This window comes from Cynocephalus volans, chromosome 4, assembly GCF_027409185.1.
Source record: "Cynocephalus volans isolate mCynVol1 chromosome 4, mCynVol1.pri, whole genome shotgun sequence".
Lineage (NCBI taxonomy): Eukaryota > Metazoa > Chordata > Mammalia > Dermoptera > Cynocephalidae > Cynocephalus > Cynocephalus volans.
In genome coordinates this window covers 79,148,345-79,168,208 of record NC_084463.1, presented here as the reverse complement: position 1 = coordinate 79,168,208, position 19,864 = coordinate 79,148,345, and the positions used below count along the sequence as shown (strand labels likewise).

At 41.9% G+C, this 19,864-nt stretch overlaps 1 protein-coding gene across 2 annotated transcripts in view; it reads left to right on the top strand.

Moving 5' to 3' along the window:
* The window catches only part of AMOTL1 (angiomotin like 1), a 167,051-nt gene that overhangs the window by 38,360 nt on the left and 108,827 nt on the right, over positions 1 to 19,864 (top strand). The window lies entirely within an intron of this gene.

Here is a 19,864-nt window from a genome sequence, read left to right as displayed (position 1 = left end):
ACTCTCCAAACTACATTTAGGATTTTTATGGGGGTTCCATGTCATAGGCATGAATCATTGGCCATTGGTGATTGACTCAATCCCCAGTCCCTTTTTCCAACCCAGGGGTCAGGTGGGGGGGTAGGGTCAGTGGAGAGAGTAGGGGGGCAGGGCTGAAAGTTCCACACCTTTAAAAACATGGTTAGTTCCTCTGGCAACCAGCTCCCATCCTGAAGCTATATAGGAACTTTCAGCCCCTAGTCATCTAATAAGCATAAACTCAGGTATGGTTGAAAGAGACCTATTATGAATAAAATAAAAGATGTTCCTGTCACCTCTGTCACTCAGGAAATTCCAAGGGTTTCAGGAGCTCTGTGCCAGGAACTTGAGATGAAGACCAAATACTTGCACTAATATATGTGTCCCCTCATATATAAAGTTCAAAAAGTTCATGGAAAGATTAATATTATCTTTTAGTTTCACTTTTCATGAACCCTTTGAAGTACTCTAATATATTTCTTATTATAGCATCACAGAAATCCTAAAAACTTAGTTTGAATTCTGTCACTGCACGCACTTGCGACCTTGGGCAGGTGACTAAACTGCTATGAGCCTCAGTTATTTCATCAACCCAATTGGGACATTGGGGCTGGTGGGTTAGCTCAGTTGATTAGAGTGCAGTGGTATAGAACCAAGGTCAAGGTTTCGGATCCCTGTACAAGCCAGCCGCCAAACCGCCCCCCCCCAACCCCCCAAAAGCCTACCACCATCACAACCAACAAAAAACCAATGGAGACCTTGCATAGATATGGTAAAGGGTATAAATTCCTGGCACTGTGTATTGAATGTGCTTGGAATTCAAGTAATGCTTTTATTTTATTATTCATTTAAAAGACACTTATTTCCTATGCTTGAAGGATGGAATAGCTTTTATCAATTGTCCTACCTAGTAACCAAAGCTATTTTTATTTCTGGAAACTTCTCTGCAACTTACCTAGTTTCCAAAAACAGAAGGACAATTGAATTATGTAGTGATTTGTCCCTGGAGCAGTATGTGGAATGGTTTTCCATCTGCAGTCTTTGGTGACAATCCTACTGCTTTCTTGCTGCACGATTGGTAGTCTAGTTCACCTCCAAATTTCCATATCAGTCTCCAAATGAATTACAACTGGCTCCTGGGGGGATTTATTCTTAGTGTTGCAGCAAGATCATGTAATGAAATTGTCACCAAAAAAAGGATTTTTGAAAAGGCATTAGGAAAAGAGGTGTATCTGTGGATGAATGTTGTATTGAAGGCAGCCATGACAGAAAGTCCAGAAATATGCTTTCTCTCCTGGGGTGGTGGCACTATTTTCTAAGGAGGCCAAGCCCACACCTTTTCATAGCCTTTCTGTAGTCCTATCCACAGATAGAAGTTATGCCATCTGAGGGGTTACAAAGAGTGCACAGAGAGTTGGGATCAACCCAGATGTGACCATGTCAGCCTCTGTTTAATAACCTTTATTGCCTCTCCTCTACCAGGAGGGTAAATATTTGGTTTGAATTAGGAGGACCTCCATGATCTGCATCACCCCCACCCATTATGACCTTCTAGCTATATTGAACTATGGGGCAGTCCTCTCAATTCAGCTCTGTTCCCTTTGCCTGGCATACCCTTCCTTCCTCTTCTCCCTTTATCCTTTGGCTGGCTCCTACCCATCCTTCAACACTAAGCCCATGTGTCATATCCTCCTGTTGGTTTTCAAACTTGGCTGCACATTAGAATCAGGACAAGCATTTAAAAGTCCTGAGACCAGGTCCCAACCCTGAACTATTACATCAGAATCCCTGGGATGTGGACTCAAGCATCAGTGTTGGTTTTTAATCACATATCAAGTGATTCTAATGTGCAGCCAAGGTTGTGAACCACTGCACTAGATTGTGGCCACCTCATTCTTCTTTGTAATCTAGCAGCCAGCACAGTGCCTGGCACATCAATCTTCGGTAAATGCCAGTTGAATGAATGAGTGAGAGAGTCACCCCTGAGGTGCATTATCTTTACATAGTTATATATCTCTAAGATTGGCTCCTTGCTTTTTTTAACAGTGCCATGGATCCTGGATCCTTTGACTTGTGACCTATGTCTATCTCCTTTGTTCATTCCTTAGGCTTATCCAGTTTATTTTCTATCTTTCTTAAAAACTAAAGTTTTAAAACTTCAATTTTTAAACTTTAGTTTTTTAGTATAAAAAGTAATACATGCTTATTTTAGAAAATGTGGACATTAGAAAGAATGGAAAAAACTCACTCTCACCATCCAAAAGCAAACTGGTCCCTTGTTTCCTTAACTTCTACTAATTTGTTGCCCTTTGAGCTTGCTTGACCCTCTGGCATGCCTCAGTGAACTCAATTGCTGCTCTCTTTGCTCAGACCCTATGAACTGCCCTCTGAGGGCCGGAAAAGGAGTGTCTCATGAGAACAGCATTCTTGGGAGCCACCAAGGCTAACTCCCCTGAGGGCCAATATACCCTGAGAAAGTGTTTTCTTGTGCTATTCTTGCCTTACTCATTCAGGCAGGATGTAGGGGCCTTATTAGAACAAATGATAGCATTTGTGTAACTTCTTTAAAATAATAACTTAAATACTTTCCAGTCCCTCCTCCTCCACTCCCCACCCAGCCCTCCTAAAATATGAGATGAGATTCCAGCACTAGGTAATAATGTTTATACCTTAGTCAGGGTACGCTAAACCCAAATGTCAGCGGGTTAACAATAAAGGCTGTGTTTCTTGCTTGTGGTATAGTCTAGTGTTGGATTGTCAGAGTGCTGTGCTCCACATTGTCATTGAGAACTTCAGGATTCTTCCGTCCCCTGGCTTCAGCATCTTCTAGGGGCTCAGATTCTTTCACTAGATGTTTTTCATCTATTTGGCAGACAAGTGAATCTGGTGAGCAAGGAAAAAGTATGTTCACCTTTGATTGTCTCAGCCTGCAGGTAAAATATTTCCCCTCATATTTCAAAAGTGAGAACTAATCCCATAGCCTCACCCAGATGGGAAAGGGCTGGGAATTATTCTAGTTATGCGCCTGGAAGGAGAGAACAGGTACACTGGTGATCGCTAGCCATCTCTACCAGTCTTATTTCTCTTATTGTGCAAACCACCATGACTGAGCGTCATCTTGGCCATGTAGGGTACTTGGTCTTTGTGTTATTTAGGAGACAGTTTGGGCTGCTATAACAACGGTCACAATGACAGTTACTTAAACAAGATATAAGCTAATTTCTCTTTCACTTAGAGTACAAGCAGTCCAGTGCTGATATAATGGCGTCATGGTGCTCTGTCTCCTCAACTGTAGTTCTGTGCGGTGGTCTAAGGTGGCTGCTCCAGACCTCATCGTCACATTCGCATTCCAGTCCACGGGAAAGAGAGAAGGCAGGTGGAGGGCACAGCCTGAAAGCTGCACACATTGTTTCACTTACATTCTGTTGGCCTGCACTCAGTCAGATGCCTATCTGTAGCTCCGAGAAGGCTGGGAAACTTGGATGGAAACAGGATGGAATCTGTTACCACAGGAATGGTTGGGTAGGTTGCAGTTTGCAGGGAGGAAGAGGTGCTGGATGACTAGTAATCTAACAGGTTATAGGAAGCATGTCTTAGTGGTTAAGGGCATGGACCTTGAGTCATACTGAGTGGGTTTGAATTTTAGCTCCACCTCTTACTTGCTTTATGACTTTGGCAAGTTGCTTAATCTGTATCTCCATTTCCTAATCTGTAAAATAATGTACCAGCTATTTTCTGATGCCTTTCTAGACCCACTCACCATCCTTTGCCACTCTGCTTTGTGCCCTGGAAAACTTATCTTTTGGAATGCATCACCCGGCTTCCAGTTGGTTTCAGCCAGTGAGAGGCACTGGCAGGATGAGGGAGGATGGCAAGAAAGATGTTGCAGTACTTATTCCCTTCCCGTCAGGCAGTGGGTTGATATGGCTGTATGATTCTACATGAAGGGCACACCCCCTAGAGAGTGGCCGTCTCCTGTAGCATCCCATCCTGCTGGATTCTGGCAACCTCCCCTTCTGGCTTAGGGGTTGTATTAGTCAGCATTCTCCAGAAAGAAAGAACCGGTAGGATATAGATAGATATAGATAGATATAGATATAGATATAGACATAGATATAGATATAGATATAGATACATACAGGTATAGACAAATAGATATAGGTATAATGAGGGGGAATTTATTAGGGGAATTGGTTCACGTGATTATGGAGTTTGAGAATTCCCACCATAGGACATCTGCAAGTTGGAGACCCAGGGAAGCTGGTAGCAGGGCTCAGTCTGAGTCTGAAAGCCTCAGAACCAGGGAAGCTGATGCTGTAATTCTCCATCCGAGTCCTAAGGCCCAAGAACCATGGAGGCCGCTGGTGCAAGTCCTGGAGTCCAAAAGTCAGAGAAACTGGAGTTCTGACATCCAAGGGCAGGCGAAGAAGGACATCCAGGCTCCAGAAGACAGAGGATTCGCTCTTCCTCCACCTTTTCTGTTCTATTTGGGGCCCCCAGCTGTTTGGATGGTGCACCCCACATTGAAGGCAGATTGTCCCGGCTCAGTCCACCTTCTCACATGCCAATCTTCTTTGGAAACACCCTCACGTCACACCCAGAAGTAATGCTTTACCAGCTATCCAGGCATTCCTTAATTTAATATAGTCGACACTTGAGATTAACCATCACAGGGGTGGTAGCAGCTCCCCACTGTGACTAGCCCTGCGGTGCTTCCTCGTCACTGTTTTTTTTCCCTTAGCCCTGCCCATCACACGTTTGTAAGTAGTCCTTCACCAGACTCTCTTCAGGCCCTCTTTTGAGTTACCATCCATTTCCTGATGGGGCCTTGACTGACAGGATGAAGATAATATACTGACCTCAGGCCCTGGTATAGCCACTGCCATTAAACACCGTCCCATCCCTAGGCAAGTGCTCTGATACCTTCAGGCATGGCCAAAACCTACCTTCTGAACAATTTAACTTTTGTAATATAGGTTAAATAATATTGCCACCCTGTGTCAGGAGGATGTGTATGTCAAGACTCAAGAGTTGTGAACAAATCTGTTCTGAGTCAAATGCATCTTGCATCCAAAGTGTCTCCCTCCCATTTATACGGGGATGGATAAGGAGAAAGGAATCAGGCTTATTATTCACTTACTCTGTGGCAGGCACTTACACATGTAAACAGTGTGCCCAGTTTACCAGCTTGGGGTTTAAATCATGTTACCCATATTGGTACCTGCAAATATAACAATTTCCAAGGATTTGCTTGCCATATTACCAAGAAATCAATCTTTCTTCAGGGCTACCCTCCTATTTTATGTCCTGGAACCCTCAGGTGGTGCTTATTTGCATGCACAGAGTTAGTTCTGGCTGCTGTAGCCTCTTGTCAAGGGAGCTGGAATTCACATACACCTTACTGAGGCCAGTGAACAACGTGATAACTGCTCCACATCCTCTCTTCTCCAGACACTGGTGGCCACTTGACTCTGGCCATTGCTGTTGCTACCCCTGCTTACACCAGAACCTGGAGGCTTGGCCTTTGCTTGCTGACAACCTGACTGGTTTCCCAGTGTTCTACCCTCTGCTGGCCGCAGGGATGAGGACACCACCCTCCTGTTTACTCTTGCATCCTCAGAGTGGGACCCAGGCCCTTCTAATTATTGCACAAGCTCAGACCCACCCTAGGGTAGGGGATAGGGTTAGCTACCTGCCTAGCTCTAAGAGGGTCTCCAACTGGCCAGGCGTGTTTCCCCCGCCCCGAGATGCAGCCCAGATCTGTCCACCATCTGTTGTGCCATCCTCTTTCCCCAGCCCTGAACAAAGCTTCTGGGAAGAAGGGAGTTTTCACTCCAGTTTAACTTTTTCTCAGGATGATTGACAGTGGAAAATTCAATTCCCTTCACAGGAAACCTCACCCTACCACAGGGGTGTGGTCTGGCCTTCTGCTCCAACACAACAGTCACAGAACAGTTCAACATTGTTATAGTTTCCTAAATCTGGGTAACTCAGTCTTTTCCATGATTGATCTTGTGGGGCACATCAGCTCATTTAATCTTCAGAACAACTCAGTGAAACAGATGGAATTAATTTCATTATATGAAAGAGGAAGCAGAAGCTCAGAGAGGTCAAATTATCTGCCCAATGTCACACAGCTAGCTAGAGGTATAGCTTAGATTCCACATATAATCTCTGGCTCCAGAGCCAATATCAGTTTCCTGGGAAGGAAAACTTGCAAGTTGCCCTCCTCGTAGGGAGGTTTCCATGTGGGTTGAATAAAATAACATATATAAAAGTATCTAGCATAGGGCCTGACAGTATAGCACATGGTTATTCAATGCATGTTTTTTCAATAAATGAATGGTAGGTGCTCAAAGCTGTATATATTTTGTTCTCTTTAGAGCACCAAGTATGATCAATGTGCTCCAAAAAATTTTTCTGTAAGGGGGTTTGATACAACAGCCATAAAAATTCTTAGCTTCCTTCATTTATTTCATGTTCTTTCTGCTCTGTATTACAGATAGAGTCCCTGGGATGTGAAACCTCTCATGGTTTCCTGATGGTGCTGATGTAGTTTCTGAAGGAAACTAAACCTTACTGCAGCATAATTTGGGGCACGGTAGTAAAAGCCTGGAAAAGAATCTGAAAGCACAGTTGAGGGCAGGTGGACTCAGACTTGGGGGTAAAATTAATCACCACTCCCCTAATATTTGTTTGTACAGTGATGCTAGGCATTGCCCAGGAGGAGAAGTCTTATTTCAGGGTATTCTAGCAGGGAGAGAGAATGGAGTAAGAAGGTAGAAAATGACAATACATGGTTATCTACCTTGGCTAAAAAAAGAAAAAAATAACTATGAAGGAGATATGGAATAATGGGATAAGCACACACACACACACACACACACACACACACACACACACACACACACACACACACACAAAAAAAAAAAAAAAAAAAAAAAAAAAAAAAAAATAGAAAGGGCATTTTTTTGCCAAAGAGATGTTTCTACTAGAAATGAACAGGACTGTGGCCAGTCATTCCTGAAGATTAAACATAAGTGTGACTCCCCAGAAACAATGATATTTCAATCAATTGTTAAGCACTATAGGAGTCTAAAGAGTGCGTAAATAACCAGTGTGATCTGTTCACGGGTACTGTGGTTATGGTTTCTGGGTCACGTTCTTACTGGATGACTGTTCTGGAGTAGGTACTGTTTGTTTTCACAACCCTCAAGTCAGTTTTGCCCAGGGTGGACACATTAAATTGATTTGATATCACTGGTTTGCTCTCCCTTTCCCTCTCCCTCTCCCTCCCGCATCCCAGCCTTTGTCTGGTTCCCTAGGTCAGTCTCCTCCCCCCTCCCTCTAGCTCCCTCCTTTCTTTTTCCATCTTATGTTGGAATATGGACAGAAAAGGCAGTGCTTGCCTTCCAAGGGCCCTCTGCCAGAAAATGGAACAGGTCAAATTATGAAAGGGGATAAAAAAAGAATGTTCCTTGGCAAAATGGGGGAAACAGATGTTCAGGGATGGCTTTGCTGTCTCTTGCTGTCTGCTGCCTGTGAAATAAACCCTTTACAGGATTGCTAGATATGAATGTTCCTTGCCATGACACATTTGTGTGGTTATTTTAATGTTAAATGTATAAATATTTATTTCTGCATAATTCTCCTTTCCCTGTGACCTTTGTACCCCCTAAGTTGGCAGGATTACTGACCACCTGGTAGCAAGATTTATTTTCAACCTCTTCTCAGAGGTGGTTATTTTTATTTTATTTTTTTTGAAATTACTGGGAAGAGTAGACACCATAGCTGCTTTCTGGTCACTGTATAACAGTAAATACTTTATGGAAACTTCAGGTTCTTAAGAAAACAGAAAAGGGGCCTATGAGAATAGAACCTAGTCTGGAATGAACCCTACAGAAAGTACTGGGTTGTGGTGGTGGTGGAGGGGGGAGATGCTAAATGGTGTTTTATTGCTGAGATTTGTAGATCTGCCAGGGTTCCTTTGTTAATGTCTCCCAAAGGTTTGCTGTTTACTGTCTGTTGACCATAAAGAAATGCCCATTATTTTTGCCTTCATGGTTGGCCAGCCAGAGAGCTTCGACTTTCTCCTGCTTTTAAAAGCATATTTTCCTTTTGGCCCTACAACCTATTTTTTTCCCCACAAACTCAAAGGAGCACTCTGGACTCTGAACATCGGGTATGGACTAAAGAGGGTGGCAGGCAGTTTTATGTCCCTGAGGGACCCTTGTGTGGCTTAACCTCAGGTGACCACCTGCTCCCTCCACCTCCAGTGATCTCCCTCCCATCTGTAGGAGTGTGATTAGGATCCAGTGAATGAGCACATCTCAAGCGTTTAGAACAGTGCCTGACCATTGATCAGCATCTGATAATATTAATTCTCGTCTTACTGCTTTACTTTTTTTCCTGCCTTCCCCTACTTCCCTCATTACTCTCGTGTATGGCTTCTTTCCTTGAAATCCATGCTATTTCTCCTCCCCTGTTCTGTTCATCTGGTGACATTGAAAGAAGAGAAAAGGAAAAAAGGAAATCAACTAGAAAAGTGCAAAGCCAGAGCCACCACGAGCCCAAATAAGTGCCATTGAGAAAATTAGAAAAAGGCATCCTCTCCAAGTGCATGAAGAGCAGAAACAGTGTTCCCAGCTTAGTGAGTGGACTGTAAGCTAGATTTCAGCCCCGTTCGCTCCCTGAGCCCAGCATTCTTGTTCAGTGAACAGCCTACACAACTGATCATGGTAGCTCTGATTCCCCCCTCCCAGCCTTCTCATCTATATATTTCTTCCCTTTTCTGGGAGCTCTTTCAGTGTTGTGTAAATACTAAAAAGACTAAATTTTCCTTTGAATAATTCTTCTAAAATAAATTTTCTCTCAATTATTTACATGATGGAATTTATTTCCCCCATGTTCTGATCTCCTGAATAAAAACTGTATCTAAAACTTGAAATATTTATGGCCAAAATTAAGTAAAATTTATTTACATCAGTTCAAATGGCATTATTAAATGCATTATAGTAAAAAGAGTTAATATTTTATTGGGTGCTTTCCTTGTATTAGATATCTTGCTAAGAACTTTATGCTAATCATCTCAAAACAATCCTGTAAGACAGGTACTATTATTTTCCTCATTTTACAGATGGAGAACTGAAGCTTAGACAAGTTAAATAACTTGCCAAGTCACACGTGGTAAGTGGTGGAGCCGGGCTTGAACCCAGCTCTGTTCATCTCTACCACTAGGACTCTTTACCACCATCCTCAATTTCAGAGAAACTCTCTAGAACCCACACTCTTGATTCTCAGTAGGAGGTTCTTGGCAGAACATAATTTGCACCTAGGTCTATTTGACGACAAAACCATAGGCTGACCCATTTACAATACTGCCGACAATTTGCCACACACTGCAAACTAGGCTCAGGAGCACAAGGGTGAATGAGGCACAGTCCTTCCCTCAGAGAATGGGTAACCTAACTGGGGGAGAAAGATCCATTAACAGAAAAATTTACATTGTGGAGCTCTGGCTCCTTCAGGACAATGGACACTTACTGGCTGTGTGTCCTTGGGCAGCTTATCTAACCCCTGTGGGCTTTGGTTTCCTCACCTGTGATATGGGAATGCAAATACCTACTTCATAGGGTTATTGGGAAGGATTAATTGAGATAATATATGCAAAGTGCTTAGCACATAGTTGGCACTCCATGAGTGATTGCAATTATTGTTATTATGGTGAGTGCAAGGGGGGCCATGGAACCCCAGAGAAGAGGAACCTGACTCAGTCACGTCATGTCATGGGGAGCTAGGCAGGTGTCCTGGATGAGATCCATCCTTCTCAGTGTGACCTGTCACAGCAGAGGCATAGGGCATGAAAAGCATCATGTGTGCCTTAAAACAGCTGGTGGCAGCCACAGTGAGCTCCTCCTCTGTGGTCCGCGTGACTGGGTGCTGAATAACGGAGTGCACGTGAGTGGAGCTGAATCATCTCCTGCGTAAGCCTGGGGTGAGCCTGAAAGGTCTGCACGGTGGACTCTAACCTGCTCATCTCCTTCCTCAAATGCTGTGCATGTCCTGCTGCCTCACATGATGTGTTTGTCCCACTTTAAAAAGTTTCTTAAATCTGGCTTGGTAGGGTTCAGGGGGACAAAGCTATTCCACCATGCTCACACGCATTTCACTCCTTTTTTTTCATTATTATCATCATTGCTTTTTTACTTCTGTCAGCTTCTTGTAGCTGACATTCCACGCTATTTACCAAATGAGAGACTGAGGGATCTTCCAAAGCAGTTTTAGGGACATAACCCAGTGTAGGTAGGTAGGTAGGTATTTGCTAGACTTAGCACATAAAAACATAGGATACCCAATTAAATTTGAATTTCAGATAAACAGCAATTTTCTTTGGTATAAATATGTCCCCTGCAATATTTGGGACATACTGTACTAAAAATGTTTTGTTATGTATCTGAAATTCACATCCAAAAGGTATCATTTGCTTTATCTGGCAGCCGCAGGTGTAGAAGCAACATCTGGAGATGGTCTGCTCTTTGCATTTGATTTTAGCTTGCTCTGTTGGAAAGGGTGGTAAAACATGGCTCCGTTCTTTATCCTCAGTTACTCAATCCGTACTTGACCCCATTTAGGTACTTATATCAATGAAAGTTGATTGACGGGTGTTTTATTTTATGACCTCAATTAGAACATGGATGCTGGAAAGTGACCCATTGTGTAGTAGAAATCCTAAACTTCAGGGATGGGATGGGTGCTCCATTTTGTATAATATAGAAACATGGGACAATTCCTTCTGGATTGGCTACATGACTTCTGGGGTCTGGCTATTAAGGTTTTGATTTTTTCCATTCTCTCTTTTAACAGCAGCTCTGGTCTGATCTACTCCATTTTGGAGAGTCAGAGTATCTTAGTGTCCTCATAGGAGTGAACACCCAGTGCCATCCCTCCTTAATACATTGTCAGTCACTCAGCTTCTGCTGGAACATCTCCTGAGAGGGGGTGTTGTGTGTATGGGGGAGGGGGTCCTGCTTCCTGAGAAAACCTGGTCTATTGTACAGTGATCATTATTATAAAGGTTTCTTTGTAGGGAGCTGAATCTGACTTCCTGTTTCTTTTGCCCAGTTGTCCATGTATTGTCTTCTAGAGCTTTCAAATATATATATAATTTATATACATTTTTTACTGTGACCCAACATAAGGATACATTTTTCATTTAGAATCACACATACAAATCTAAGTATAAATATAACTAAACTAAACAGAAGCTCATGGAATAGCAATTACCCTTATTAGATGGGCTGCATCTGATATTTTCTATTATGTTCTATTTCATTTATTTAAAATGTTGGCCATAACCTGTTAAATCGATTTCATGACCCACTAATGGTTTGTCAACTATTGTTTAAAAAACACTGCTCTGGAGCATTATAAAGCAAATATAGAATAAGTCTGTTCCTCCTCTATTTCTGAAAGATCTTGAAATATTTGAATATCACTCTCATATTATGTCTTAATCATCTCTTCTTCACTCTAGGTTTGCTCCAGTTTCTCCATCCTTTCCCATCCTGCTCAACATCTTCTGAGAACTTTCTAGTTGAGAACATGTCAGTTAAAACCTGGCACTGAGAACTGAGCACATGATCTCACATATAGCTTGACCAATACGTGGCATAGTAGGATCTTCAGACCCTTGATCTCAACTCCCTACCTGAGTTGGTATCAGTCTATTAATTAATACCTATTGGGTATGGTTATTTAATTATTTATGAATTTACCTAAAACACCTAACCTAGCCCGTTTTTTCTGTTTTGTCTATTAGAGTATCTTGAGCTATTTTCCCTGTTTTGTGGGGGTGGAAGATGGGAGCTCAAATCAAGATGTCCATCATTCATATTTTTTGTATCTATCCAAAACTCAAGAAATGTAAACAAAAAGAAACTGTATCTGTAGCACAGTCTAGCACAACAATAATTAAAGCTCCTCTAAAATGACCATATTTGGTAAGAAAATGGCCAACAGGTTTATAATGATAGCTAATATTTATGGAGCACGTGCTGTGTGCTAAACACTGTACTATGAGCTTTGCATGCGATTGACTCCCGAATTTTTCAGTTTTTTGAGGTGGATACTGTTATACCCACTACTTCGGAAAAGAGGAAAAACTGAGCTTTAGAAAAATTGAGTAATTTAGCCAACATCATTATAACTAATAAGCAGCAAAGGAGAAGTTGATTCCAAGACCATCTGACCTCTAAGCCTGTTTTTTAGAATACTTAACTGCCTCCCACAATGAGGAAACTACCTCTGGTGGTTTAAAAGAGAGGCTGTATGTAACATGTGTGGCATAGTGCTTATATAGGGACTTAACAGATCTCACTCTCTCCCATATGGAAAGGGAAGGACTTAGTAGCAAGTTCAGGTCCCTAACAGCCCCCAGGAGTCTGTGAATACTATCTAGATCCACATGCCACACTGGGGTCAGGTCTCAGAGTGCCTTCCAGTAGGGCAGTGAGGTCCAGAGTCAGAGAGCATCCCTTTGGACAGGCAGGCTGAGAGGCGACACACGATAGTGGTTAAGAGCAAGAACTCTGCAAAAACAGGCTGGAATCCTGGATCTGCTGCTTACGAGCTGCGTGATCTTGGGTAATTCATGTAACCTTGCCTAGCCTCTTTTCCTCGTGTAAAACACAGATAGTAATAACCTACCTTGCTGGGTGATGAAATGAGATAATGTATGAAATCATCTGGCACAGAGGAGATACTCCATACATGCTAGTTTAAGACAGAAAACTGGATTTTGATCGTCCTGCTCCTACAATATCTCTTGACTATTCTCTCATTTAGGTTGGGATTCTGAGTGCATAGAAATATGGGTCCCCAAATGTCCTAAACTAGTGGTTCTCAAAGTGTGGTCCATAGATAGGCAGCACCAGCATCATCTGGGAACTTGTTGGAAATGCAAATTCGTGGGTCCCACCCAAACCTGCTGAATCGGAAGCTTTGGGGTGAGGCCCAGCAATCTGTGTTTTAACAAGCATTTCAATGATTCTGGTGCAGCTAAAGTTTAAGAATCACTGCCCGGGCACTGAGGGTCCTGGGTCTTCCCCTGTTTTCAAGAGGACTAAGTAGAAGCCTCTAGAGAGACTGCATCATTTGGGTAGATAATGTGACTAAGTACATAGACTATGGACTTTACTTTCAGGTTTTCTTCATTTAATCATTTTATTATTATAAATCCCAAATGGGTCAATTTCTGATTTTTTTTCCCTCTCCTCTAATTTGAAACCCATATTGTATATACCTTCTATCATAAAGGTTGAATAGAGAGGGACCATTCCCAGACACATGGTTAGAAGAGACTGGGAACATTTTAAAGAACTCTTCCTGGATTATTCCTGGATCCTCAGTACAGGATACCTGCAGGTACTGTCCTCCTTTTGCCTCCTTTAAGTTCTTCACACTCCTTGAGAACTTTCCTGTCTCAGGATCTTTGTACATGCTGTTTGCTCTGGCTGGAATGCTGTCCCCTTCTTCTTCATGTGGCTACAGCTTCTAGTCCTTTAGATCTCTAGTTAAATATTACCAGCTTAGAGAAGTCTTCCTATTTTATCCCTTTTATGTGGCTCTAATTATTTCTCCCTAATTATGAATCCCTGTTATAGCAACTTGCTCTTTTTCATCACTCATAGTCCAATTTGTAATTATATATTAATATATATACTTTTTAGTAAGAACCCAAAGCAGGGTATTTGAGCACCTAGCAAAGTGTCTGGCTTATCAGTGTAATCAGTAATATTCTTGAATGAGTGACGAACAAATGAATGAATGAACCATTGCAGCTCTCACATAGCTCTTCCTTCTTTCAAATTCTGTTGTGAATCTCAGTTAATCTCACTGTTTAGGACTGAATATTTTCTAGTTATTTCTAATTATTCCCCTGTTTACCTTGGATTTTTCTGAAGACTGTTCTGCTTTGCATGATACTGGCTCTATCACTGACAAACAATAAATACTTCCTGGTTTCTGGGTGGATAACTTACAGGACACTTAAGATGTGAATTTTAACTCCTCCCCCCACTCTGAGTTTTATGCTGTAAAATGAATTTTTCTCCTAAATTGAACTATCCAAAGTGGCGGAGTCATTAGGAATGGTGAGAATTTCCCCACTTTTCTATCTTTGGCTTTTAAAGTACAAGACCTGCTGGTCTGTAGTGCATGTTCTGGAAAGAAAAGAACTAGGATTGCTACATAGGTCATGGAGGGGCCATTCCTCCCACTGTTTTTTCTAGCTATGAACTGAAAAGATAAGTTTTTAGGTTAAAATACCCAAGCATCCTTTTCAAAACGGTGATTACAAGGGATCTTCAGTGTGAACATTCTAATGTAAGTTGTCTTCAGTTATTGCTGTTGTTTTAGAAACTCAGTATGATTACAGTTTTAGAAACAAAAATATGTGTCATCACTGGAAGTGAGAGTAAAAGACAATTAGTGTTTTGTTCATGCAAAGAGGAAAAGGCAGTAATTACCATAGCATGATATATTGTAGGGTGAACAAAACTGAGGCTATTTACTATTAGTATGCAATTGGATTCACCCAGTAACTCAATGGAATGATCAATATGATTAGAATCTTGGGAGCCTCTTTTCACTGGGCAATATTGATTAACCAACTAACTTACGGGTTCTCAACCAGGGGCAATTTTTCCCCCTAGGGGATATTTGGTAATGTCTGGAGACTTTTTTCCTTTTTATTACTGGGGGTGGAGGGGATGTTTGTTTGGCATCTAGTAGGTAGAAGCCATCTACAATGCACATGGCAGTCCCTCACAACAAGGCATTATCAGCCCCAAATATCAGTAGTGCCAAAGCTGAGAAAACCTGAAATAAACAATCAACGAAAAAGTGTTGAGCTTTCAATACTCCCAATATTTCTGTAGTAATAGGAGCAAATAATAATTAGAATAATGATCATTTATTGAGTATCTACTACATGCTAGGCTCTCAATCAGGATCTGACCCCAAGTTTGTTTGGGGCCAATGTCTCTACTGTTCCTCCTTAGCTATGTGGTGTAGGTGCGTTTTCTCTGGACAAGATCGTATCTACCCTCTGTCTCTTGTGTTTTAGATAGATCAAATTAGGTGTTTAGTGCATATTAGGTAATATGCTCACAGGAGAAAGCAGTGAGGCAAGAAGAGACAGGTTTTTCATTATGGGTGTGAAACTAGAAACATCCAGACAAACAGGCCTCAGACCCATAACTTAAAAATCGAGCCAAACTACCTATGTAAAGTGGTAGCACAGAGCCTGGCCCTTAGTGTAGGTACTTAATAAATATTTATTCGAATTTTTTTTCATAATCTACACAGTCATTGTGTAAGCTTCAAATGGAGCAGGATTTCCAAGTGATCTGTTCTGTTATTTAACATTTAATTATTCCTAGGAGCAGTTTCCTCATCCGTAGGCACCTGATATTTTCAAAACAATAGAGCTGTCTCACTTTGTGTATCCTTCCCACTTGCCCTCCACATTTTCCTCTTCCTTTGTTTTTCACTCTTCTACTCTTGGTCAATCTGGCCCTGGTAAGGGCTCATCCCTTGCCCCTCCCTCTCTTCACAGCAGTATACACCCAACACTCTCTGCTTTAGGTACTCTCAGTATTCTCTGAGGTATGCTCCTGTCAACAGTTTGCAAGATGGGGGTAGGGCATGTGTCAGAATCTCCAGAAGAGGCATATTCTGTGTAAAAAGCTTATTCCATAGCATGATTTTATATTTGGAAACAAGCAGAAAAGAGCCCACAACTATACTGTTTGTATAACAGAGGACTGGACTGGCAGAAAAAAACCCTTGGATTAAAATCTTCCTGCCTGGTGATAATATAGAGGTTTATCAAATCTAGGGCTGGTGTGACCATTTAATGTTTATGAAAAGAAGAGTTTAAAAGACAAAGTGTTCAGAAGTATGGCAGTGTGTGCTTTTCTTTTCTGTGTCCATGCCTTTGCTAGAAATATCCTCCTTCTCTCACACTTGGATTTCTCAGATCCTTCCCTTTTTCCCCTGTGCAAAGTCAATGGCTCCCTCATGCTCCCGTAGTGCTTTGTTTTTAGCCTCTAATATGTCCTCCACCATCCTTTACCTTTAGCATATTAAGCTCTGATGTGGTAAATGCTTCTGAAAGAGAATTGCAAGAGCACTGTGACCCCAATGAGCTAGTCAGAAACGTCATCGTTCTAGGATGGAATCACTGAGAGCGGATTCCAGGACTCTCCTCTTGGAGACTTTGAAATTTGGAGGTGGGACAGGAGGAATTTAAATTTTTACATGCTTTGGTTCATAAATCACACTTTGGAAAGTGTTACAGAATTTGGAATTAAAAATTATCCTTACTTGTTCTAGAAGCAAAACAAGCATTTTGGTCAAGGCAGCTTGCATGCATTCAGTTACTGGTTTGTTCATTCAACAGTCATGAATTGAGAACTGCTAATTGTAGAGACCTGTCCTAGGTGAGGCTGTGTAGTAGCTGTCCTTTTTGTGGTCATGTCCATCTACTCTCCTTTTGCTGTTTGCCTTTTCCCTCTTAGCAAGCTCAGGCCCCCTCTTAGGGCCCACTCAATCAAAGTTTTAGCAGATGAGGACTTTACGTGTGTGTCTAGGTGGGTGATGAGAAGAGTGGATGGGGAAGGAGATTTGTATTTTAATAGTGAATTTAAATTCCTCAGTATTTCAAATTACTGGAGGAGAAGGAAAAGGTTTCTAACTTTAACTCAATTCCTATGATGTGCCCAGCACTTTATATATATTATCTCATTTAATCCTCATGAGGTAAGTGTTATTTTCTGGTTTTACAAAGGAGGGAGCCGAAGCTCATGTTAAGTTACTCTCCATATCTGGAAATAAGTGGAACCTGGACCAGAGCTCAGATCTTACTCCAAAGGCTGTGCTCACTTTCTGTCTGGGTGCCGTTACTTCAGTCTTCTTCCCGCCTCTGTGCTTGTCCTGGTATCTGTTCTGTTTGGAGTTAAAGATTGCTCTGTGGGCTGCCCCAAAAAGCTCAGAAATTTTCCCATCGCCTTCACTTTCCTAGGCATGAATAAATGACAACTGAGGTCCCTTTAGAAAGGTTGCTGATCTTTAGTGTGAGTGTGTAGATCCAAAAAAAGCACAGATGCAGACTAGTTCACTACCTTGCTGCTAGTAAAGCTGTGTTCATTTTTTATTATAAACATATCTTTTTCTATTTGGCTCAAACCAGACATCAGAATCTCCAACCAAATATGCTGTAAAATATTATTGATGACCCTCTTGCTAGTCAAATCTGAAGGGTTTTTTTCAGGCCTTAGTTCTTGAACAATAGATTCGGATATAATCCATATAGATTACTGTTTTCTGTATTTGATGTAGAGGGTTTTTTTTTGAGGGTTTTCTTTCTTTTTAATATATTCTTAATAGCAGTTTCAGTTTTACAGAGAAATTGAGCAGAAAGTAGAGATAGTTCCTATACCCTCCCCCACCCATATATGTGAGGTAGATTCTTAACAGCTGAGGAAATTAAGGCACAGAGAGGGAAAAATTGACCTCCAGCAGTCCTCTCTGCCTCTGCTGCCATGCATTTGATTACTTGTTATCAATCTGAGGAGTTTGGCGAGGTCCACCTGATTGAATCAGCAGATTCTTGAGCCCACAAGCTGTGCCTAGTACTTAATCAGACATCTAGGAATCCGTAGCATTTGATAGAGGGACCAGCCTCTTAAAACTTCCTCTGGCTTCCATGCCTCTAAACTTTCCCAGCTCTTCTACTTCTCTGGCCTCTTCCTCTTCTTCCTCTTTCTTTGCTTATTTTTTTTAGTTGTGGGCATTCTACAAGTCAACTGATCCTCATAGCTTCATCTCTCTTTTTCTCTACACCTCTGTCCTTGATTTCTCACCCAGGCCCTTGTTCCTTATTTCCTCTTGCCCAGATGACAGTAAGTTGCTCAACATCTTTCTCAAATTAGCTCCTCTTCTCAAATCTGCTGCTTCCATCATAGGTCTAATGAGCCATTCTTCCAAGAATGGTCCAATTCTTCCTATGACCTGGGCCCCAAATCTGGGTTAATTTGATTACTTTGTTCTCTTCCCCAGGACAGCTATCTGGTTAATGAAAAGAGTAAAATCTTACTCTGAAGATTTGAGATGTTCTTCATGATATCTGGTGTCTTCAAAGATATGGTATCTCTCTCTTCCTTTCCATTTCCTTTACCACAGACTTGCATGTCATTGCTTCCTGCAACTATTCCAGATTGTCTCCTTATCTCACAGGGCTATTGCATTGTTAACTGAAATAGTACGAGCAAATACACAGTTGAGTACTTAAATGCCTTGTGCTAAGCATTTTACATTTGTTACTTTATTCAGTCCTCACACCTGTCCTATGAGGCTTGGTGCTATTTTCATCATCTTGCAAAGGAGGATACTGAGGTTTAGAGAAGTTAAGTGACTTGCCCTTGGTCACACAGGTAGTGAGTAGCTGAGCTGTGACTCAGACCATGTCTGTTTTGTTCTAGAGATAATGTTTGTTACTGGCAAATACTTCTGTCTTCTACAGTATAGGATGGTATCTAGTAGGGAGCAGTTAGAAAATGTAAATTTCCTTCCTTCTTTCCCTCTTTTTCCATCCATTATCTCTTCTCTGTTCTACATGAAGTTCATACAAATGCTAGTTGAATCAGTGAATTGGTGTTTCCCTCACTGCCCATAGGATACAATTGTTCTCAACTACTAATTTGCAATTCAGGGTTTACAAAGTAAATAGAAAGCACACTAAGGTAGAAACTGGTTTACCCCTGGCTGTGCTACTAACTTGTTCTGTGACATTGGATAAGCCACTCAATCACTAGGCCTGAGTTTCCTCATCTGCCAAGTGAAAGGTTTGGTTGATAATTTCTTCAGTTCTTTCCAGGCCTACATTTTTGTGGTTTTGTTGTTCTGCCTTCCTTGTTTTCTCCTCCTTTCTAGTAAAAAAACCCTTTCCTTCAATTTATACCTTCTTCCCAAGCACTCAGACCTTGTCAGCAATATCTTGGCTTCAGCCTCTGCTTGCCCAGTGTGGTCTGAACTCTACCACCCTCCCGGGCTCTCCTTTCTTCTGGTTAAGTCAGTTCTTCTCTCCACCTTGTCCAGGTGGCTCCAGCACTCAGATCTCTTGCATTGTTCCTTTCCTGCCTTCTGTTTGCATGTCTTCTTAGACAGATAACAAAGCCTTGAAGGGCTGGTTAGCTGCTCTAAGTTTCTTTTGTGTGCTATTAAGTACTATGGTAGGTGACTTTAGATGGAGTAGGTATTTGATAAATAATTGTTTAATGATTGCCTTTGGGCTTTATCTCCAGAGCAGAGGTTACTGAGCCAGAGGGCCCAACAGGGGAATCAGATAAAAAAGCCAAGCAGAAGTGCTATGGGACAGGTTCGCGCACCCCAGATCTGGGCTCCCCAGATCTGGGCTCCGGAGGGCGGTTAGTATAATCCAGTATAATGGGGCGGGTGAGGAGTGTACTTAGCACAGCCCGATTTAAGAGGTGGTGCAGAATCAGAAACATTTTCCCAGAGTCACTTTCTTTGCCTCTATTCGGGCAGATAATAGCCTGGGGGTTTGTGGCCACAGGATGTACGGTTCTGTGAACACATTTAATACCTAAGGCTGTATGGACTGTTTTGGCCCTTCTGCTCATCAACGGAGCACATAGTAGCAGCTTGTCGCCCGATCCCAGTGCGTGATGGAAGCACTGGGGCCTGGAGAATGCTGAGAAAAGTGTGGCCACTTTCCACCTGGAAATAACACTGAAGAAGGAAAAAACCCTTCTTAGGCAGAAAC